This window comes from Pleurodeles waltl, chromosome 2_2, assembly GCF_031143425.1.
Source record: "Pleurodeles waltl isolate 20211129_DDA chromosome 2_2, aPleWal1.hap1.20221129, whole genome shotgun sequence".
Lineage (NCBI taxonomy): Eukaryota > Metazoa > Chordata > Amphibia > Caudata > Salamandridae > Pleurodeles > Pleurodeles waltl.
The window spans coordinates 968,009,511-968,034,837 of record NC_090439.1 but is presented as its reverse complement, the minus strand read 5'-3'; positions in this window follow the sequence as shown (position 1 = coordinate 968,034,837).

Here is a 25,327-nt window from a genome sequence, read left to right as displayed (position 1 = left end):
GTAAATCTGGGGCAGTGTCAAAAACCATGGGTGTTAAGTGGGAACAACCACAGCAACGGGCATGGCATGCCTCCTGCCTTCCTGGCGCAGTTTAAGGCAACTCAACGACTTGGCTGGCGTTGCCTTACACCATGTCTACAAGGCCATGCAAAGGCACTCAGGGTGGCTTTGCGTGGTCTTGTAGACATGGGTCTTCTCTATGCGCAACAGGAGCATCAAAAAAGTGACGCTCCAGTGGCACACGAGGGGTTGTAAATAAGCCCTAAAGTCCTGGGAAATGAATGATTGGGCCTCAGCCCACCACATCAGGAATGTATATGAGAAAGCTCCTCCGTTTTGGCCCAAGCTCTCTCACCCAGGGGATTGTGGGGGATTTTCCTCACTGCACCATTAGACGGAAAGGTCCTCAGAAGCACTGCTTTGGTGCAGAGAACCACACGGTGGGAAATCAGGGACTGCAAAAAAAGATAGATCTTGTGCATACTACTGCCTGAGAGCACGCAGTTCATGTGTATGCACCCTTTCAGTGAGCCGCTGCTGAATCATTAGCTGTTTCAAAAGAGGGAGGGAGCAGGTTTTCACTCTCATGGCAGCCAAATCAGCACTTTGGCTGCACCCCCTTGCAGGCTTCACATGAACTTGACCTTCGCCTACAATGTGAGGTAAGAAGATAGCTTTCCATTTATTAACATTTTTAGAATAATTTCTATCCTTCTTGGTCCCAGGAGCGCAGACAATTTTCTAAGCTTCTTTTCTGTTTTTTTTCTTCTTATTTTGATTGGATACATGTGTAACCTTTTTCACTTTCTCCTCCGCGTTTTCCATTTTGTGTCGGCAAGTTCATACATAAAATATAGTTCAAAAGGCAATCCATGAAAAAGAGATTCATTTCAGACAATGAAAAAATCAGCATGAAATGAATTTGTTTAATATATTGTACTATCTGCCTAGTGTGCAGTGAAAAACAAGAGACAAGGCGCCACACGTACAAAGCATTTTTCTAGTTAAAATCGGCCTGTTTGTGGTTAGAAAAATTATTTTTGGTAGGTACAAAGCCCAAATTCCGATTTGTTAACTTGTTATCAAATCACAATTTGGGTTTTGCAATTCATTATTAGGAAGGGGAGTGTTCAGGACGTCTCTTCCTAATACCAAATCTGAAAGGTATGTATGAATGTTTTGCAACCAACTTCAAATTGGTTGTAAGCCATTCACCAACAGGAAGGGAGTCCCATGGAACACCCTTCCCTTTGTAAATTGGGGCGCCAACATTTTTTCAGTGCCCACTCTGAAAAAAAACGAAAAGAAAACTTTTCATTTTTATTTTTTAAATGCATCCAGTTTTCCTTTCAAGGAAAACAGGGTGCATTTTAAAAAAACTGATTTATTTAAAAGGCAGTCACAGACTTTGTGGTCTGCTGAACCCTGCAGGCCACCATCCCTGTGATGGGCTACAAATTACACCCTGCCTCATGAGTATTAATGAAGCAGGTCTCTTGCAAATCATTTGGGAATCGCTAACAGTGTCAGAAATTGCGAGTCACTAAAACTAGCAATTGCAAATCACAAAATCTGACGTTTGTACATGTGGCCCTTAGATACAACACACTGTGTCAAATAGAAGTGAGAGGAGGATGTGGTTTTCTGGCTAAATAGCTAGATTCAGAACCCAGTGATCTAGGCTCCAATCCCTGCCTCCTGAACCACAGCTCTGTGTGATTCTAGTAAAATCACTTTATAGGTTGAAGGGAAAACAAACCCATGAAGTACTGAAAACTGAGGTTTTGTTTCAGCCTCCTCTGTGAATGATTATTAGACTGGGGTTTTCCTGTTAAGGTCTTGCCCACTCAGCACATGTCCTGTGCTGCAAGACGTATTCTTTACAATTCAGTGGAATTAAAACCAGCCCACAGCATAACATCAGTTGTTTTTGTTGTCACTCTGATTTGCAATCTTTCGGTTGCTTAGCTCCTGTAGGCTTCCCTAACTTTTTTGTGTTAGCTCCTCCCTGGAGCATGGACCAAGTATGTGTGTTGAGCAAGTATGTGTGTTGAGCATTGTCTTTGACCTCCCTCGTCTTTTTGCGACACACTTGTGTTTAATTTCATAAAAATGTCAGTATTATTCCTGGATGTGTTAAGACAGGAATTCAGCCTTTTATTTATCTTGCTTTCACCCTATCTGCCATCTCAAGTGCTGCTCTAGTTACTCACACCCACAACTGTACTACTCTGCACCACTCTACTCTATGGTACTCCACTCTACGCTACTCCACTCTAGTCTACACCACTCCACTCTACACCACTCCATTCAACTCTACTCTATGCCAATCCACTCTTTTTTTTATGCCATTCTACTGTATGCAACTTTATTTCAAGCCACTCCACTCTAATCTATGCCACTCCATTCCACTCTATGCCACACCACTCTACTCTACTCTGTGCCACTCTATACCGCTCTACTCCACAAAATGCCACTCTACACTATTCCACTCTACATCACTCTACTCTACACCACTCCACTACACTCTATGCCACTTTACTCCATGCCACTCCACTCTACTCTACGCCATTCCATGCCACTCTATACCACTCCAGTCTACTCCATGCCATTCTCTACTCCACTTCACTATATGCTATGCCAATCTACACCACTCTGCTCCATGCTACTCCACTCTACTCTACTCCTCTCTACTCTACACCTTTCTTCTCTACTCCATGCCACTCTAAATTACACCACTCCATGAAACACCACTGTATGGCACTCTTTGCTACTCTACTCTATATCACTCTACTCCACTCTTCTGTACGTCACTCTGCTCTACACACCATTTTACTCTATGCACTCTACTCCACACCACTATATTCCATATCACTCTACTCCACTCAATACCACTTTACTCCACTTCATGCCACTCCATGCTGCTCCACTTTAAGGCAATCTACTCCACTCCACACCATTCTTTGCCACCCCAATCTATGCCACTCTTACCTGTGCTACTCTTCCATATGACACTCTTTTAATCCACGCTATTCTACCCCTCTGTGCTTTACTATGCCACTCCACTCTATGCAACTAAACTCTATGCCACTCCATGCCAATCTACTCCACTCTGCACCACTCAATGCTACTATATGCCACTTTACTCACTCTACTCCACTCCATTCCACACAGTACCACTCTCTGCCACTCCACAGCACTCTACTCTACATCACTCTGTACCACCCTGTACTACTCTCTGCCACTCTACTCTATTTCTACACCACTCTACACCACACCACTCCACTCTGCTCTACTCTACACCTCTGTACTAAACCCCACTCTATGCCACTGTACTCTACATCACTCCATTCTATGCCTCTACTCTACAGCACTCTATGCCGCTCTATGCCACTCCACTCCATGCCTTTCCCCAGTTCTGCCCTTGCTCCTATGTCCTTCCTACGATTACTCTATTACAACCTGCTGTGCCATTCTTGATGCCCCCTATTGTGCTGTGATTTGAGTCCTGTCTGGAGACAGGAGATAGCCCACTCAGTAAATCTGCACTTCTTTCTCTGCAATGTATACTCAACTGAAAAGTTCATGCATGTCTTTTGCATGCTTTGGAAATGCCTATGAAATAGTTGTGCTACAATGGTTGATTTTGGGAGGTGACAATCCCCCTCATTATCTCTAGCATTCTGCCAGTGATATATGGGTGAGAGGTGGAAATTCCTGGCTTGCGACTCTACTGGTTGTAGAGAATGTGGTTTGTTACCTGTTACACCTAAAGCAGAGTGTAGATAAATATTATTTATATGTACAAGGAAAGCAGCTCAAACAAATGATCCATTAAAGATCAGGAGCAAGCAATTACTCAGAAACTGTATAAAACCTGGAGAATTTAATGAGCACAATACAAAAAGGGTGCTTTTTGCCCTTAAAATGTGATGATGCTCTCAAAACTGTGATATCTGGATAAATTTATGTGCTGCAAGGGTTTCTGGATTGACAGACCGCGCAATATACACAGGCCCAGATTTTAAAAGAATTTGCGTTCGGTTTAAATTACTTTATGATTGCAAACTTGATGCAAACTCTGTTGGTTTTTACAGTCACAAATTGCGATCTGAGTTTGATTGTAACCAAAAAATAAAGCACAGCTGTGCACTTCAGTGCTTTGCTTCACTTGGCATCAAAAGGGCATTCCATAAGTGGTGCATGGGAGTTCATTTGCAACCACCTATCAGCTTATAGGCAAACCCTATTTACAAACAATTGCAGACTGAGATTTGTGCCAAAATGCTGTGCCTCCTTGAAGAAAGTGTATGAAGAGAAATGTTTTTACTTGACCTCATTTTTCCCTACTTGTATGTTTGCTGCATTGTACTTCACACATTCAAAGTGGGAAATACCAAAGCATAGCTTTTGTACAGGAAGGGACCCCCTTCTGTGCAGAAACCATGCTTTCCACAACTCAGACACTCTTGCACTATGGCACAAGGGTTTCTAAATTGGCACATGGCAGCAGAAAGTGTACCAGCGCAGCGAGAGTAGTACACACATCTTAGTAGATATGGCACTGCCCAGCTCTCTCTTGTTCACCCAGCACAGTGCAGCATCTGTACTTGTGGCGCTGCGTTGCCTGATTTCTTAGTAAACCTGGGCCACAGTGTATCAAGCTGCCTGGCCGTTGAAGGCGATAGATCACTAGATTAATAGTGTGTATGCTTTTGTTATTTTAATCGGGTTATGCTGGCTGAGACCTGCAGAATCAGTAATTCAGCAGTAATTCCCCCTTTGTCAAACTGTAACCACAAGAACCGCTAGATGTTTTGGCTTTAAATATCCGTATTTTTTAAATACAGTTGTAAGGAATGAAGAGTGCAAAAGTTATATAGTTGTCCTATATTTGTTACATTAAATTTATAGCATGTTTTGAAACATAGTCACGCGTGCATATTTCTTATAGCCAGCATGTGTTTCTACAAATGGTGAAATAATGCCGGGCTTTCTCAGAGCTGCACAATTCTCGAGGTAACCACCATGAGTCGTCATCGCGGTTTTCTCAGGTTGTGTAATATTTTGCCCTGTCATTGTTCGCCATGGTTGTGGTGTTTGTAGCCTTGAGACCACCCGGCGTAATTCAGCGTTAGAGTTGTCAGTTTCACCCATCCAATCACGCAGGCGGGCTGCATACAGCTGTCGAACCGTGTATCCGACACCATGTTTGGGTGAAATCAGGACACCGGAACTGGTTTTCTTTAAGGGGGGTTCCTGCTGCAAAAACCAGTATATAAAAAAAAACAGAATTAAATGAAGCAACTGTGTTAGAAATGGGGTCTTTGGTTGACAGTCAGGTTACCCCCTGTTCAAACAAGGACCCTCACTCTAGTCAGGGTAAAAGAGAATCACCCTCAGCTAACCCCTGCTTACCCCCTTGGTAGCTTGGCAGAGCAGTAGGCTTAACCTCAGAGTGCTAGGTGTAAAGTATTTGTACCAACACACAGAGTAACTTAATGAAAACACTACAAAATGACACAACACCGGTTTAGAAAAATAGGAAATATTTATCTAAACAAAACAAGACCAAAACGACAAAAATCCGACATACACAAGTCAAGTTATGAATTTTTAGAGATTAAACTAAAAAATAGGGCTTAGAAACAAAAATGCTTCGATGAGATGTTAACAAGGCGTTGTGATGGAGTCGTTCCCAACAAGCCGACACCAGCGGCGCCGGACACGGAGTCGTGTAGACCCCCAAGTACAGTACCTTTGGTGAAGAGTGAAAACAAGCCGATGCGCGAAGTCGGGGATCGCGGCGTCTGTGTGAAACGTTGAATCCGCGCACTTCGAGCGGCGTCGGTCACGAAGTGGTGCGGCGACTTCCACGGAGTCGCGGACTTCAGCTGGGCTGCTGCGGCGTCGGGCCTGCGAAGAGTGTCGCGTTCCAGCGAAGGTCACGGCGTCAGGTGCAGGCGGCGTTACCGGATTCAGCAGCGGCGTCGGTCCGAAGTCGATTTCCTTGGATTTCTACCAGCTTTCCTTCCAAGGGCCCAGGAACTGGATAGGACGCCACTTGTCAGAGCAGGAGTCTCTCCAGAGACTCCAGGTGCTGGCAGAGAGAAGTCTTTGCTGTCCCTCAGACTTCAAACAACAGGAGGCAAGCTCTAACTCAAGCCCTTGGAGATTTCTTCACAAGATGGAAGGCATACAAAGTCCAGTCTTTGCCCTCTTACTCTGGCAGAAGCAGCACTGCAGGAAAGCTCCACAAAGCACAGTCACAGGCAGGGCAGCACTTCTTCCTCAGCTATCAGCTCTTCTCCAGGCAGAGGTTCCTCTTGGTTCCAAAGTGTTTCTAAAGTCTGTAGATTTGGGTGCCCTTCTTATACCCATTTTAGTCTTTGAAGTCACCTTTCTTCAAAGGGGACTCACACCTACTTGTGAAATCCTGCCTTGCCCAGGCAAGGCATCAGACACACAGCAGTGGGTTGGAGCCGGCATTGTCAAAGGCAGGCACAGTCCTTTCAGATGAGAGTGACCACTCCACCCGTCCCTCCTAGCAGAGATGGCTAATCAGGAAATGCAGGTTACACCCCAGCCCCCTTTTTGTCACTGTCTAGTGTGAGGTGAAAAACAACCCAACTGTCAAACTGACCCAGACAGGGAATCCACAAACAAGGCAGAGTCACAGAATGGTTTAAGCAAGAAAATGCTCACTTTCTAAAAGTGGCATTTTCAAACGCACAATCTTAAAATCAACTTTACTAAAAGATGTATTTTTAAATTGTGAGTTCAGGGACCCCAAACTCCACATGTCCATCTACTCTCTAGGGGAATCTACACTTTAATCATATTTAAAGGTAGCCCCCATATTATCCTATGAGAGAGACAGGCCTTGCAACAGTGAAAAACGAAGTTGGCCGTATTTCACTGTCAGGACATATAAATCACATTACTATATGTCCTACCTTATCCATACACTGCACCCTGCCCTTGGGCAGCTTAGGGGTGCCTTACATGTAAGAAAAGGGAAGGTTTAGGCCTGGCAAGTGGGTACACTTGCCAAGTGGAATTTACAGTGTAAAAATACATACACAGACACTGCAGTGACAGGTCTGAGACATGATTACAGAGCTACTTATGTGGGTGGCACAACCAGTGCTGCAGGCCCACTAGTAGCATTTGATTTACAGGCCCTGGCACCTCTAGTGCACGTTACTAGGGACTTACTAGTAAATCAAATAGGCCAATCATGGATAAACCAATTACATACAATTTACACGGAGAGCATATGCACTTTAGCACTGGTTAGCAGTGGGAAAGTGCTCAGAGTTCAAAAGCCAACAGCAACAGGTCAGAAAAAAATAGGAGGCAGGAGGCAAAAAGATTCAGGATGACCCTGCATAAGCAAAAGTCCAACAAACTGCATTTAAAAAAAGGCAGAACTGATGAGAGTAATTGTGCTACCTTGGAACAATACATCCTGTATAACTTTCTACATCCTATACTACATCATATAGGACAGCATGTGCCCAAGAAGGCATAGTCACTCCCCCCCCCCCCACGCCCCGCTTGGATCTTAGGCAATAAGCTACATTCATGGCACGTCCCTGTAATGAAATGGATCATTGGTCTTTTTGTTGATTTATTTTAAATTGTCAACACCGATGCCAGGGAATTTTACTTGGGGAGCAAAGCGAGTGACAAAAACGTATATGCTACACATCTTCAAAATCCAAAGAACTGGGGACATAGGTTGATCAATGATAGAAAGTGACAGACAATTTCTAAAATGCATGTTCACGACAAAAGCAATTTCTTGGCACGGGTAAAGGGTGTTTATTTTTACCCACTCAAGAGCCCCATGTTTTCTACCTTTGATGGGTGAAAGGCAATGTGGACCCACCTTGGTTCAAAGCTGTGACTGACCATAGTTACATACACTGCTCTGCAGTAGACTGTAAATTAATTTACATAGCACTATGGGCCAGATGTATGAAAATATTTTGCACTTGCAAACGGTAAAATCGGCCGTTTGCGAGTGCAAAATAGTGGTCTGCAATGCATGAAAGGCATTCGCAGACCACAAAGTAGAAATCGCAAAAATTTCGATTTTTTGCGTTGCAACCTGGATTTTGTGAATAGCAATTTGCGATTCGCAAAATCCAGGTCGCAAGGCAATGCTGCAAAAAATCGCAAATTGCGATTTTTCGCAGAATGGTATTTTGCACATGCAAAATACCATGATCTGCAACCAGGTGGTAACCTGGTGCAAAATTTAAAAATGCAGTAAAACTGCATTTTTAAATTTAATATGTAAAGCACACATGCCCTTTTGGCATGTGTCTACCTTACATGTTAAAAAAAAAAAAATTGGGGTGCAGGAGAGGGGGTCTTAGGCCCCCAGCATCCTGGCCTTTTGCATTTCCAAAATTGCGATTTCTGGTTCAGAAATCGCAATTTTGGAAATGCAAAAAATTCGCAGCTCTGGGCCAACAGGCCCAGAGCTGCGAATGGGGCCGGTATCGCAATTTGCGATTCGGTAATAGCATTTGCGATTTTTAAGAAATCGCTATTACCGATTCGCAAATCTGATACATGGCCCTTTGCGAGTCGGTAATAAGCGTAATTTTCTTTAAAATCGCTATTACCGAATCGCAATGGGCCGCGATCATACATCTGGCCCTTAGTGCCCAAGAAGTGCATTGCGGACAGGCCTCATGTTACTCTATGGCAGTTCTATAGGTGGAAGAATGTCCGTGGTCTGCGTGAGTTGTTTTGATGTTGTGCACGAGGTCTGGTGCGGTGTTCTTGTTATGTTTTTTCGCTGTGCGAAGACAGAATATTTGAGCATCAGCTGATGTACTGACGTATAGAAAATATGTGGGTGGAATGTGATTTATGTGGGAGTGTTTTGGTGTTGTGCGTCTATGGCAGAGACTGCTCTAACACTGTTGCAGCCAGCATTGATAGAGCGAACCGTAGTAACAATTTACCTGTGTTCGGACGCTCTTTAGGCCAATGAATCTTTTGACTAAGTGGGAACTCTCTGTACTCTTAATCGATCAATTTCTTGAAATCAATAACGAACATAAGCAATACCTTGATCAACATAACACTTAACAATTAGTCCAGAATACATTTCGGCGAACCCTGACCTTTCAGTCAGGAATAACCACACCAGTTTATTGCATAGTTAGTGAATTTATTTCCCTATATTAACAAAGCTAGCACGATATAGATGTGTCTCAACACCAAATGATAAACATAAATGAACATTAATAGCTGTCCATATCGTCGAAACAAGTGTAATCTATGTAGCATTTGAATCACAAGGCATTCGATAATGGCAATGCAAAGCACTAATACGATAATCTGTAATGGGCTAATTGCGTACATTTAGTCAGCATAACAAGATCTCAAATTGCATCGTGCAACATATGGAATCCTCATCTAACCTCAAATTAGCATCGGCATGTGGGACTTCATGCAAAAAAACAATTTAGCAACATAAATTTAGAAAACTCCTATCTAGGGATCTTATCAAAAATCAGCAGTTGGTTACCTAAAAGGAACACAATGCAATTTTACAATTTCCTTTCATATTTACCAATTACGATCAGCATACAAGGAAGTCTTCGTCTCACAGGTACCGTTTCTCGATCAGCATGGGACGGGACAAAGGGGCAGGGGTGAACGGGGCAATCGCCTCACGGCGGCAAGTTAAGACTACTACTTCATGCAAAGGGACAAATCAAAGTTAAAGTCTCTAGGGCAAGAATCATTTAAGTCTCTTTCTCTCGATTAGAGAAAGCATCAAAGTCTCTCAAAATGGTATTGCAGCAAAGTGGGCCATAATAGCTACGAAGTCTGCTAAATGGCGGGTATCGAGCTGATAATGGCTCAATGGCTGGTAATGGCTACCTTCTTCTCGTGCACCTGGTTTTTATAGACAACAGTTCGAATCCAGTAGGGTCTCCATTGGAGGGTTCATAGGTTAGCTTCAAATTGTCCAATCAAAAACGACAGTTCTCAAGCTTTTACTTAAGCATACATTATCCTTGGAGATGGGTACGCAAATCGCAACATTGTCTACCAATTAGCTCACTTTCAGAGCCTCCATTGTCCGCACCTGCAAGTCGACCTTGAATTAAAGAGAAAATATGCCAGGCTGGCACGAAACTTTAAGATAAGCATGTGAACAGTTTCTGTGGAAAAGTACAGCTTCAAGCAGAAATACACGTTTAATAGCACATTGGAAAAATACGAACATCTAAACCGTGAGACCAGGCCACTAGGCCAAAGCCTCCTCTAAAGTAATGCTAAGCTAACGTAGTTCAAACAAGCAAATCGTAGCACACGTTTATGATTATGTCGGATTAGTGCAATTCTAATACACCACGTTATATAAAGCACGCGTATAAATGTTGGCAAACTACTCTGAGGGCACATTTTGTCCCCGTACAATCTTTATTAGTTCGGTTAATGTCACACATGATTATTTCACACTACGTTTATGCGTTAATAAATCAAAACCTTCATTTTCTGCTTCATCAATCCCTCCTCTGATGACTACTTGTCATCACTCAAATTATGCCCACAAATTTTATTCCATTAAAATTCTGTCAGTTCCCTTTTCCTTTTAGTTCCCCTAGTTTGTGCTTTGTATTCTTCTGCCATTCTTTTCATAATTTTCTCCTCCTTTCTCCTTTTTATTCTTTCCATAATCATTATTATTCCCCTTTTTATTCCCCAAATTCCAAATACACAAATTATCACTATTAAAATTCCCTCTATTATTTTTAGCAATATTCCATTCCAAATTCCCCCAATCCAATGTCCCACTGAAGCAAGTCCTTTCCCAACCTTCTCCCACACTCCTGGTTCTTTCAGTTCCTTCAAATCTGCACTTTCTTTTGTTAGATTAGCAAGCATAGTTTTAATTTTCACACTATTGTCAGGTATATAGGTACAACAGTGTCTTGCACCAAGCATTTTGCAAACACCTCCATCCTTCGCTAAAAGAATGTCTAAAGCAAGCCTATTTTGAAGAGTCATAGCTCTTTCCGCTGCAAGTTCAGCATCTATCAGGATTATAGCACCTGAAAACTTTGTCAACATGTTATCCACTATAGTAGACAACTTTCTTATTTTGATGGAATTCAGCACAACTCCCAATGAAGGAATCATGGCTCCAAATATATCACCTACCACAGCAGCTGCGGTCTCTCTTTTCTGGATACGATGGGATCCAGATGTCTTTTGAATCATCGATAGGTCATCCAGTTGATAAACCTTTGGGAACACTATACCCAAATAACATCTTCCCCACCATCCCTTTGGAAGACGATAATAGGCATTATACCCACAAATGTAATATACCCCTGGAATGACAGGGTCAAGTCCGTCCATCATGAATGTCCATTTGGCCTTAAAGATAAACGTGTGTTTACACTCACTCGCTCCTACAAAAATGTTGTCATAATAAGATTCACCTCGATATATACAAAACTTCCCTACATGCCAAACATCTAAAGCAATTTTCCCTTGTGTCTTTATGGCAGCAAAATCATAATTATCTACTGAAGTCCTCTTTTGTAACTCCTTTTCTAATTTCGCCTTCATTTGAGCCCTTCTATCATCTGTGCGATCTAAAAAGCTTATTTCTACTGCAGAGAGTGAACAGGTAAGATTTTCCCTATGAGCGTGAGCCGTTTCAAAAGGTAGCATTGGCTCGAAAAATTCCCTCATAATTTTTGCATCCCAATCCTTTGCAGTCTGGCTTAGCTGCGCTATTATAGGAACATAAGCAAAGGTAACATCATAGTTTGAGTAAAAATACTGTATGTTAGTTTGACCATAAAACCTAGACATTACTATACTACATGTAATCCCGTATGTAAGAGGCATGTGGTGATATGTCACCCCCTCCTTCACTGATGTCGGTATCTGGGTACATACATAACAATCTTTCGCATCCATTGTCTCAACATATTCTGTTAGTAAGCGATAGAAAACATTATACGAAAGCTCTTTCCTTTCATGCAAGAGTCTCTCATCCAGTGCTAGCCTTTTCAATGCGGTTAGTTCAGTGACAGTAACAGGAGCAATAGTAGAAGCCTCAATAGTCTCATTCTCACCCTTTGCATGCATTCCAAGCACAATTGCCATTATTATTAGTACACATGTAACTACCAAGCCTATACACACATATTTACAATATTTCTTTCTATTGTTTTGCGTCATGATCTGTATAGAATCAGAGAGTTAGAAGCACTTATAAATGAAACTTATTTAGCAATTTAGTTACAAAGCTGAGCGAGCGCAATGTTCACACCGTCTTCTTCAAGAGGCCAGTCACTTATCGGTTAGCAGCATTTGTCTCAATTCGGCAATAACTCAGTCTTTATCGGTTTAGCAAATGTCTCATCCGGTTTAGCAATGTCTCAGCTGGTTGTTTGTTTCACGTTATATTGTAGCAAGCGATATCATTTATCACCCCTTCAATCAACACTGTCCATGAAACTTTTCTTTTCTATTGGTATCTCTTCCTCTTCTTCGTTCTCGATGCTTAGAGATACAAACTCGTCAGTCCAATCGTCATTGACTGCATATGCCCATTCAGGACCGGAATACCTTCTGTTCGGTATCCTTTTCCTTTTCAATTTTGCTTCTCTTTTCGATTCTGCCTCGCTGGTACTTTCCTCTTTTGTCAAGTCTTTTTCTTCACTCGAGGTTGGTACCACGACAGACACTTCTTTTCTTTTCTCTTTTACTTTTGGCCTTTCTCCGTCGTTCAAACCTTCTCCAGACCTTTGTTTTACTGGTGATATACTTAGTCTCCTCTTAGCACCGTGTCCATTTGATGGACCTGCGACCTTTTCTGTAGAGGTTTGAACTTTTTCGTTCTGCTCTGCCTTGTCCCCTCCTTCAGGGGAATCGATCACGTTCTCCTTTTCTTTTTCTGTATCGTCTGTTTCTGGGAAAGCCCTCCTCTGATCAGGCTCCCCTGCTTTTTCACCTTTTTCGAGCCCTTCGTCACCGTTACTTTCGTCAGGCTCAGTATCACTTTCAGCTGCTTCAGGTTCTTTGTCACCTTCAGCTGCTTCAGGCTTTTTGCTACCCTCAGCTGCTTCAGGCTCTTTGTCACCTGCAGCTTCTTCGTCGCTGTCTGAACTTTCTCCTTGGTCTTCCCCAAGTGAGTCGGACTCTTCGTTCTCCAATAATATCTCTTTTTCTCCTGCTGCTGCTTGTTCGCTTTCAGTTCGCTTTTGTTCTGTCTCAGCACTCGGCACTGTTTTATCAGGCACTGGCAATTTCAGCGCTTCAACTTCCTCATCTGTGGGACACAGCACCTTCTTTGTGTGACTGGCGTGAATCCAGTTGGGAACCCCCGCACACTTCACAGCGGTAGTTGTCGTCAGGATCACTTGGAAAGGGCCTTTCCAACGGGGTTCCAGGCACGACTTCCTCACGTGCTTCTTCACCACGACCCAGTCACCTGCTTTCAGTGCGTGTCCTGGACCTTGGATCCGTGGCAAGGTGGTTGCTTCCACCTGGTGAGAGAAAGAGCGAACCACGTCAGCCAGTCCTTTGCAGTAGTCTAACACCATATCATCTGTAATATTCAAAAGCGCATTTGCGGGAACTGCAGGAAGTCTCATAGCCCTGCCCATGAGAATTTCGTGCGGAGACAATCCGGTTTTTCTATCAGGAGTGTTTCTCATTGACATTAGCACTAAGGGCAATGCATCAGGCCATTTCAAATTTGTTGATGCACATATTTTCGCCATTCTTGATTTCAGTGTACCATTCATCTGCTCCACCAGTCCTGATGCTTCAGGGCGATAGCTACAATGCAGTTTCTGCTCAATGTTCAGTGCTTCGCAAAGTAACTTTATCACCTCGTTGTTGAAGTGACTTCCCCTATCTGATTCTAAAGAGATCGGGAATCCGAAACGTGGTATCAACTCTCTCAATAATAGCTTTGCAACTGTAAGGCTGTCATTTCTACGTGTGGGGTATGCCTCAATCCAGTGACTAAAAATGCACACAATCACCAACACATATTTCAGACCTCCATGCACAGGCATCTCAATGAAGTCCATCTGCATACGACTAAAAGGCCCGCTTGCCCTACCAATGTGACTCGCGTTCACAACCGTTCCCTTTCCTGGGTTCATCTGCTGGCAAGTGACACATCAATGGCAAACTGCTTCTGCAGCTTGACGAAATCTGGGGTTAAACCAATCAGTTTTGAACAATCTTATCATGGCATCTCTCCCTAGGTGAGCTTGCCCATGATAGAACCGCGCAAGCTGTGATAAGAGACTATTTGGCAAAACAAATTTTCCCTCATGTGAAACCCACAACTCGTCTTGTCTCTTTATACATTGTGATTTAATCCAGGAATCTCTTTCATCCTCCCTGACATTATTCTGTAGTGCTTTTAGTTCCTCTATCGTATCTACGACCTTCAAGGCAAATGCTTCAGCTGGTTCGAGTTCTGGCTCACTTATTGAGTTCCATTCATCTCTCAGTAATATACAGTTCAAGGCACAAAATCTTGCGACTTGATCCGCATATGCATTTCCCAGAGAAACATAGTCCTGTCCTTTCGTGTGAGCACTGCACTTTACCACTGCAACTTCAGCTGGCACTTGAATGGCATGTAACAATTCCCTTATTCTCTCCCCGTTTTTCACTGGGGATCCTGAAGAAGTCAGGAAACCTCTCTGTGACCATAGTTGTCCAAAGTCATGCACAATCCCAAACCCATATTGGCTATCAGTATAAATGGTGACTTTCATCAATGCAGACAGTTGACATGCTCTGGTAAGGGCTACAAGTTCTGCTACTTGTGCAGAATAGACTCCTTGAAGCCATCCCGCTTCCAAGACCCCTGTTACAGTGCATACAGCGTATCCTGCTTTCAAAATCCCCATCCCATCTCTTAGACATGAACCATCAACAAAAAGAATTTGGTCATTTTCATCAAGTTTAGTATCCTTAATGTCCGGTCGGGGTTTTGTGCAAAATTCAGTCACCTGAAGGCAGTCATGCTCGACGTCTTCAGCGTTCTCAATTTCAGCATTTTCTCCAGGAAGCAAGGTTGCTGGATTCAACGTAGTGCACCTTTTCAGCTGCACATTCGGTGAGCCCAGAATAATCGTTTCATACCTTGTGAGTCTTGCTCCAGTCATGTGTTGCGTTCGGGAGCGGGTCAAAAGTATCTCAACTGAGTGAGGGACCATGACTGTTACTGGGTGTCCCATCACTATTCCTTCACTCTGAGTGAGGCTGATACCAACTGCTGCTACGGCGCGCAAACACCCTGGGAGTGCTGCTGCGACCGGATCCAAAGTAGCTGAAAAATACGCTACTGGTCTGTTTACGCCACCATGGGCTTGAGTCAAGACAGACAAAGAACATGCATCACGTTCATGGCAAAACAATGTGAAAGGCTTTGTGTAATCAGGCATACCTAAAGCTGGAGCCCTGCACATGCACTCTTTCAATTCGACAAAAGCACCCATCTCATCTCCTTTCAGTTCAATTTGATCCAAGGCATCCTTCTGGGTCAGTTTCAGTAAAGGCTTCGCTAGAGTCGAGAAGTTGGGAATCCACTGGCGACAGTAGCCCACCATTCCCAAGAATTTCCTCACCTCCTTTCTCGTCTTGGGCGGACTCATCTGAAGTACACTTGTAATTCTTTCCTTCATTATCCTCCGTGACCCTTTCTCTTTCTGGTGACCCAAGTATTTCACTTTCTTCTGACAGAACTGTAATTTGGAAGGAGACACCTTGTGTCCATTCCCTCCCAAATGGTTCAACAGAGCAATGGTATCGGCTGTGCAGCCACTTTCTGTCTTTGATGCAACCAGTAAGTCGTCAATGTACTGTACTAGGGTTGACTCGAATGGCAACTCTAACTCTTCCAAGTCTTTCTTTAGAACCTGATTGAATATTGACGGTGACTCAGAAAACCCTTGAGGAATTCGACACCAACTGTATACTCTGTCTAGGAATTTGAAACAAAAGAGAAATTGGCTGTCCTCATGAAGAGGCACAGAAAAGAATGCTTGTGACAAATCAATGACTGAGAACCACTCGGCATCGCAAGGGATCTGAAACATTATCACAGCTGGATTCGGTACAACAGGGCAGCATTTGACTATGATGTCATTTATTTTCCTTAAGTCTTGCACAAGTCGGACCTTTCCACTTGGCTTTATTAGTCCCATTATTGGTGAATTACATGGACTGCTCAACACTTCTTTCAGTACCCCCTGTTTTACAAATTCGTCAATAAGTTGGGCAACTTTCATGAGGGTGTCTTGTGGCATGTGGTATTGTGGGGTCTGGGGAAAGATTGCATTGGGCTTTACAGTCACTTTCACTGGTTCCACTCCTTTCATCAATCCCACCTCTTTCCCTGTCATGTCCCACACTTCCTTTCCGACTGTTCCTCGTAATTCGGCTGGAATATCCTCTTCAGTTATCATCGGGAAAAGACAAATCAGAGGATACTCTTCATCGACGGTTTCCATTTCATCCCCCTCTACACTATCCTCTTCCTCCCCATCACTGCTCGTCTGGATTGTTATTCCTTCGTTCGAACACATGATCGAACATCCCAGCTTGCACAACAGGTCTCTCCCTAACAGTGCTATTGGGCTTGAGTCACATATCACAAACTGATGTACCCCTTGATAGTTACCGATGCTGACTGGTACCGGATCTGTAATTGGGTTCGTCAGGTGCCTGTTTGCTACTCCCACCACTTGAACTGTCCTCCCTGAGAGTGGCAAATTTGGTACTTCACTACTCTTAACAGTTGAACGTGTGGCTCCCGTGTCCACCAAGAATGAAACACGATGACCCATTACTCTTCCCTCTACGTACGGACCCTTTTGATCAACTTCTAAGGATGCTGCAAGCACACAATCTCCTTCCTCTTCTGAGCTCTCACTCTCCCATACATTGTTTATTCCACTCTCACTGTGTAATGGGAACTGTTGTACGGTGCCATTTGTACTCATTACCTGACCCGAGACCTGTGGAGGAACCATCACTTGCTGCTGACTCATTGGTGCCAAAGGTATTTGCATTTGCTGATTAGGTACCATGGGTAACTGCTGTTGCATCGGCTGCATTTGCGTCATCTGCATACGAGGCATCTGCATCTGCTGCGGCTGCATAGGTTGTAATCCCTGCAATTGATTTATGGTCTGAAAATTTGGGTTTGGACCTCTCATTTTCGGTCCCCTCATTGTCTGAAATGCATTGACATCATTGTTTTGCTGACCAACACCTGCACCTGCACCTGCACCTACACCTTCCTGCACCACCATCGGGCACTCGCGTTTCCAATGACCTACAATTCCGCACACGTGACATGGCATCACCTTCTTCATTGCCTGCACACCCGTTACAACAGTGTTTAAATCCGGACCGTTATTCACAAAACCTCCTCTGTCTCTGCCTCTAGCCTGTGGCTGAAACGCCATGTTTCCTTGCAACTGCGGCTGCGGTTGCGGTACCTGCTGTTGGAACCCTTGCATCCCTTGCAAACCTTGCAGACCTGTCTGAGCTGCTTTAAGCTGCATCATCATCACCTTCTCTTTCAGCTTTTTCTGTTTTACCTCAATTTCGTCGCTACAATATTTCGCGTAAGTCAAGACCTCATCAATCGGTTTAGACTGCCAACAAATCAAATGCGACTTTATCATCTGACTTATTTCTGGTCTCAGCCCTTCCACAAATCTGAACACAAAATGAAGCATATCTTTTGCCTCGATTGTTTCCGTGCCACTGTAATTCTTGAACGCTTTCAACAACCTCTCGTAGTAACTATGAATCGATTCTTTTGTCTCTTGGGCAGTTCGATCAATCTTCTGCCAATCCACATTTTTCGCGGCAACCTTCGTCTTCAAATGCTCAATCACCTTTTAGTACAAACTCATCACCATAGGTGATGGTGCACCCGTCTCCCTGTCTCTCTCTGGTTCACTTGTCGGCCAACCTACAGCTCTTTTGCAATCCTCCCACAAATCTGCCGGAACCACGATCTCAAAGAGAGTGTTCAGGTCTTCCCAGAGACATTTTGCAAGTTTCACAAACCTATCAGTCTGTTGATACCATTCAATCGGCTTCTCTCTCAGTTTGGGAAAATCATCCGTAAATGACTGAATGTCGCTTCTGTGCCACGGTACATGTATTAACTTTCCCCCTGCTGTCTCCCTCATTGGTAACATGGTTACTGTCTCGCTGCTTTGTGGTCTCTTCTCATTATGCTCTGTAGCACTGTCCCTCCTCTTTTCCTTTCTCTTTACCCATCTGCTTTCCCACTTGTCTAAGCACCTCCACACTTGTGCACTCTGTAGCAATTCTCTGAGGTGTGTCTTCATGCCTGCTGACCTCATGTGTTCAAAATCTGTGGTCCCAAAATCCAACCTGTAGCTTCTGCTCAAGTGTTTCATCTTGTCTATGTCAACCCCGTTTCTGTCAGCTGCTTCCTGCAAGCCCTTATGTACTTTGTTCACTTCCTTCGTAATCCTGGGACATAGATACCTCAGTTCTTCTTCCGTGTAGGATTCTAGCCTATTTACACCCATAGTCCCTTCCACCAATTCTTGTGCTTCCATGTTCAACCTGACCCTATTCATATAGTCTTCTCCTTTCCCACTGGCTGAACTTTGTGTGGAATTCAAGCTGTTGAACCACTGTGTCAGCTGTTGCGCATTTACCCCCATCAGTGTAGCATTCACATCGACTGCCATTGATGGTTGCGGCAACTTTTCAGTATTCAATGTTAAAGGTATTATCAGTGGGGGGCTCGACCTCACCAGTGTAGACTGAGCACATATGGGACTAAACTCCATCAAGGATCCAGATCCACTTGGCTGAGCCGCTATCGGAGTTATCCCTGGAGAGTTCTCTATGCACCTCCTCTCTGTCCCATTCTGCAGCATTGATCCCTGACTGCTCATGCCTAAGTTAGGCTGGCTATACAGAGGTACCGGTGGACCTACAGTAATGGGTAGTGATATCGCATCTGGGTTCTGTCCATATCCCATGTTCTGAGGCATGTTCATTCCCATACTATGGGTCATCATTGCCGGCATGCCCATCTGACTCCCCGTCATCTGAGCATGAGCGTTTCCTCCCTGCATCTGCTTTTGAGGCATCATAAACTGAGTTGATTCAGCCTGTGTCATTATTGGATTGTGACCATTCTGTACTCCCCTTACTGTTTGTTCTAGAACCATTCCTCCACTATTTTCACTGCTGTAGTACCCTGGCATCTGCGGTTGATAATTTTCTGCTGGTTTCATTATGGGCACATCTGGATATATTCTCCTAACCTGCGGTATCTGCGGGGTGAACAGTAAACTCGGGTCCTTAGATCCCGATGGCTCTCCTGAACTCTGGGTTTCACTGTTCTGTACCGATGCCGGAGGGGCAGAACTGGTACTTGGACCTTGTCCATTCTCCGCATAAGGTGGTGGACGGTCGTTCAGCAATTGCATTATTAACTCCTCATCCTCTAACTCCTCTTCTCTCCTCAATTTTTCCTCGTCCTCTCTATCCTTGGAACACTTCCTGTCTGTCTTACAGGTAGCTTTCTTACCTGTCTCCTCTTCCTCCTTAGTAATTGCGGGAAACAATTTTATTCCCTGCAATACATCTGACCTCCACACCTTTTGCGCATTATCCCACCTAGCATCCGCTAGTGTCTTTTCTACCTTCCTCATCCTTGTTTCAAACTTATTCTTCTGTTGCTGTCTAGCCATTAATTCCCAGATTGCTAGAGCCTCAAACTGTGCCGGCCTTGGAGGCACCTTCATGTCGTACATCGTGAATCTCAAATTCTCTAGGATCCTTATATTGAATGTCCCATGTATCGGGAACGCTACGCTCCCATGTTTCTCTGTCAGTTTGTGCCATTGCTTTAGCCAAAGACACGGAGCTACCCCTTTTTCCTCCATTACAATGTAAGCTGGTGTGCCCTCGGGCGGCGTCTCCTCTCCTACGCTCGCTTTGATGTAAGACTCCCCCTTCATCGCACTCCTAAATGCTTTAAGGAATTTCATTTTCTCGCCTTTTATTTCACAAAGTTTATAATCAATAGGTCACTTTTATTCCACAAAATTTGTAATCAATAGGTGACTTTAATTCCCGGAATACTCTTCGCTTGCCTTTCCCCTTCCAAACGAGCCCCACGGACTGCGTCCAATCCGTGCGCGACCCTTCTCTCCAACCAACCTATCCCAGCGCGGCTCCTAGTGACGTCACACTCACACACACTGCGGCTGACAAAGCCTCGCGGCTAGTCTTCCTTCACTCAGCTCCTCTCGTAACAACTTCTTGCATGTATCGCGAGCTACCAAAACTAAAACAGATCTGTCGGTTTACTACAGGAAGGGTAACACAATCGCTTCAGGACCTTAGGGACCTTTCACTAGCCTCGGCCGCTATTCCGTCTTTCTCGGTCCCCACGTTCGCAAGCAAATCTGACCTGCAGACCTACTCTCAACTTGTCAATGATCTGTTCTAGTGCACTTAGAATCTTGTCAAAGCCCGAAGTCGAAGTTTCTTTCACTCCCTAACACACGTACCGACTCGTTGACCACGCCCGATCAACCTACTAAACCGCCCAGACCACAACATGGATCAACATACTCCGGAGTCTCTTGACCTCGCAGGGCCCGTCTCAACAACAACACCACGTGGACCTTTTTATGCACAAAGCGCCACACGCACATGAAGTTCGACGACTTCCCTACTCTCACACCCGGAGCCGCACCTCCGCTGTTTCTATGAAGTTCGACGACTTCTCTACTTCTACACTCGGAGTCGCACCTCCGCTATCCTTTAAAAGAAAAAAAAGAAAAAAAAGAAAAAATCCTCGCAACCTTTTCACACACCCTGCGGCAATAAGCTGTGCAAGCGCAAAACCCTAACTTCACTCATACCATCACTAGTACCGCCAACGCTGTTTCCACACCTCCGTTCTCTCCATTCGCAAGCTCCGAGATCCCGGGAAAGTCGCGGTGGACCTAGCCCATCATCATTCTGTCAATCTATTTTATCCAAGAAAAATCTAATTCAACTTCTCGAATGAGGCCTCAAAATGCGTAACCGTTAATTCAACACCATGTATTTTAATAGTACAGGGTCCCAAAAGACGAAACCGTCCTCTGCTACCATCTACTGATAGAGCGAACCGTAGTAACAATTTACCTGTGTTCGGACGCTCTTTAGGCCGATGAATCTTTTGACTAAGTGGGAACTCTCTGTACTCTTAATCGATCAATTTCTTGAAATCAATAATCAATAACGAACATAAGCAATACCTTGATCAACATAACACTTAACAATTAGTCCAGAATACATTTCGGCGAACCCTGACCTTTCAGTCAGGAATAACCACACCAGTTTATTGCATAGTTAGTGAATTTATTTCCCTATATTAACAAAGCTAGCACGATATAGATGTGTCTCAACACCAAATGATAAACATAAATGAACATTAATAGCTGTCCATATCGTCGAAACAAGTGTAATCTATTTAGCATTTGAATCACAAGGCATTCGATAATGGCAATGCAAAGCACTAATACGATAATCTGTAATGGGCTAATTGCGTACATTTAGTCAGCATAACAAGATCTCAAATTGCATCGTGCAACATATGGAATCCTCATCTAACCTCAAATTAGCATCGGCATGTGGGACTTCATGCAAAAAAACAATTTAGCAACATAAATTTAGAAAACTCCTATCTAGGGATCTTATAAAAAATCAGCAGTTGGTTACCTAAAAGGAACACAATGCAATTTTACAATTTCCTTTCATATTTACCAATTACGATCAGCATACAAGGAAGTCTTCGTCTCACAGGTACCGTTTCTCGATCAGCATGGGACGGGACAAAGGGGCAGGGGTGAACAGGGCAATCGCCTCACGGCGGCAAGTTAAGACTACTACTTCATGCAAAGGGACAAATCAAAGTTAAAGTCTCTAGGGCAAGAATCATTTAAGTCTCTTTCTCTCGATTAGAGAAAGCATCAAAGTCTCTCAAAATGGCGTCGCAGCAAAGTGGGCCATAATAGCTACGAAGTCTGCTAAATGGCGGGTATCGAGCTGATAATGGCTCAATGGCTGGTAATGGCTACCTTCTTCTCGTGCACCTGGGTTTTATAGACAACAGTTCGAATCCAGTAGGGTCTCCATTGGAGGGTTCATAGGTTAGCTTCAAATTGTCCAATCAAAAACGACAGTTCTCAAGCTTTTACTTAAGCATACATTGCGTACGCAAATCGCAACATTGTCTACCAATTAGCTCACTTTCAGAGCCTCCATTGTCCGCACCTGCAAGTCGACCTTGAATTAAAGAGAAAATATGCCAGGCTGGCACGAAACTTTAAGATAAGCATGTGAACAGTTTCTGTGGAAAAGTACAGCTTCAAGCAGAAATACACGTTTAATAGCACATTGGAAAAATACGAACATCTAAACCGTGAGACCAGGCCACTAGGCCAAAGCCTCCTCTAAAGTAATGCTAAGCTAACGTAGTTCAAACAAGCAAATCGTAGCACACGTTTATGATTATATCGGATTAGTGCAATTCTAATACACCACGTTATATAAAGCACGTGTATAAATGTTGGCAAACTACTCTGAGGGCACATTTTGTCCCCGTACAATCTTTATTAGTTCGGTTAATGTCACACATGATTATTTCACACTACGTTTATGCGTTAATAAATCAAAACCTTCATTTTCTGCTTCATCAGCATGTAGCTGCACCAAGCGGTGGACTGGTCTTTAGGTCAGTCAGACAGTGGCTGATGGGCTGGTCTGAGAGGTCGGTGTGTGGGGTGGCTTTTAGGCTGTTTGTGGGCCTGTTTTAAAAACACATTTTCGGATATTAAAACAGACATTGCCTGGCGCAAGTTCAAATTCATGTGGTCTTCCATACCTTGCAAAATACATATTCAGTGTGTCTTTACAAGTTCAAAACTGCCCTAATTTGCAAACATGGGCTACTTATTTATCTAATTCACTAATATGGGCCACATTTATGTTGTTGCCTTGGCGTATTTTCTGTCCCAGGCCGACCCTCACTTCACATGGGTGTAGGATAAAAGTTGAGCGTGCACGTGGATATCTCCCAGTTTGGATTGTCAATTATGCACTTTAAACCACATTGGGCCCCCGCACTTAGTAGAAAGAGGGTTAATAGAAAGTAGTGACACACAGATCACGGATTTGCACACTCGCATGGATGATGTGGCTCACTATGGCTCCTTCCGCACTCCCCATAGCAACAACACATGAGCCAGAAACCACAGCTGGGACATTTCACAAACATAGTTGACAACCCGGAAGGCCCAGTTAGTGTTTGGCTTACATGCCAGTCAGGATTGCTATTGTTCTTTAAATGGAGAAGAATTAATACTTCACATGATGCAAAATGGAAACGAGCGCACAGCTGAAGGAATCATAAATAAAAAGAAAGTGCAGGCAGTAAACACAGATATCAAAAACACTTTACTGTCAATCATGACGAACTCAGACAAAAGTACATTTAATATTAAACTGTATAAAATGAGTTGTCAACACATTGTCAGGTTCCGTGTTTTGTTAAAATGATATGATTAACATATATACCGCCTTCACATGTGAGCTTGATGCAAGCATAAAACAAACAGCAATACAAGTGTGGGCTTGGGAAGCGCCCAGAGGTGATCGATGCAACCCTTGCATAGTGACTCTTGAATCAACTGTAGTAAATGTTCTGCAGTCCACACGTGAGCGCCGTAGGAGCAACGTATAGTAATGGGCATTAAGCAGTCACTCATGGTGCGTGCTCTGAAGAGCCCGCCCGTGTGCCACGGAGAGCAACACATAAAAATGGGCGTTATACCACCAGCCATAGTATACGCTCTCGTTGGTCACTGTGGAGCAAGAGAAGAGCAAACATTCTTGCCTGAGTAGACACCCACAGTCTGCAGGGATCAAATCGCAGGGATACTTACAGGCAGCCATATTACAGGCTCTCACACAGGAGTCTATCAAAGAGCAGCAAAGGAGTAGTAATTCCGAAAATAGCCATGGTTGAGGTTATGAGAGCTCCACTCAGCGTCATATAGGAACATCTCTGAAGAACGGCCATATAGGGCCATCCACAGTATATGTGCTGATGGGTCACCTTGAGGTGACAGAAGAGGAACAATTATTTCAGCATACATAGGGCCAGATCTACAAGAAAGTGGTGCGTCAGTCCTGATGCGCCACTTTTCTTGCACCGCTCTCAGTCACCCTACCATCACCATGATAGCGCTGCAGCACAAGGCAAACGTTACCACAATAGCATCAGTATTTATGACGCTATTGTGGTGCTTTGCTGGCATTGTGCCACTTGGTAAATATGGCACATCGGAAATGTCTACCTAATGCCACATTAGCGCAAAAAAATGTACGCTAATGTGGTGCGAGAAGGCACAAGGGCCTTGTAAATTTGGCCCATAGTATATGATCTGTGGGCTCCACCTAGGAGTGGCATAGGAACAACCTATAGGAATGATTGTTCTCGAATAAGCATTAGAAGGTGCTTTGATGGGTCACCGTGCAAAGACAGAGTAATATGCACTGAGAAATGAACTCAGGCACATATTATCATTGTATTCATTATAACTGGTCCTTTCTCATTTGAAAAATTGACTCAGGTGTGCCAGGGAGCAACCTATTGGAATGTGTATTGTACAACCAGCCATGGTTCACATAAAAACTGGGGCAGCGCACTTTCAGCAGCCAACATTATAGTACAACAAAAAACTAACCTCCTTTAAAAAAGGCCCAGATTTCAAGTTAGTGTTGGCAATGAAAAGCCATCGATTCATTCTGATCAATGGGGCAATTCCATGTAAAACAAGCAATATTTGGTGTAAAAACTTAAGCCAACAATTGTAGTCTCTTACTGATCAAACTCACAGTTACTAATACTTATGATGAGCAGCTGGCATGTTTCATTATTTCCTAACAACTTTAGGAAGGCTTAATTGTTGGAAGGTGCCAAATTGTGAGTTCCGTGTTGGCTGTGGATTGACTCACAAACCAATTAGAATGCTGGGCTTCAAAAATAAGTGACATAAATGCAAGGCAAGGCAATCAAATTATTGTGTCCAAGGTCTGTTGGACCAAGGCTCAGGAGATGAACAATAAATGATCAGGGTAAGAGAGGACACTTGGGAATCTTGGTAACAGAGTTTGTGAGTATGTATGGCCATCCCTTGAGGTACATCCGATGTCTAATTCACTCAAGTAAAGC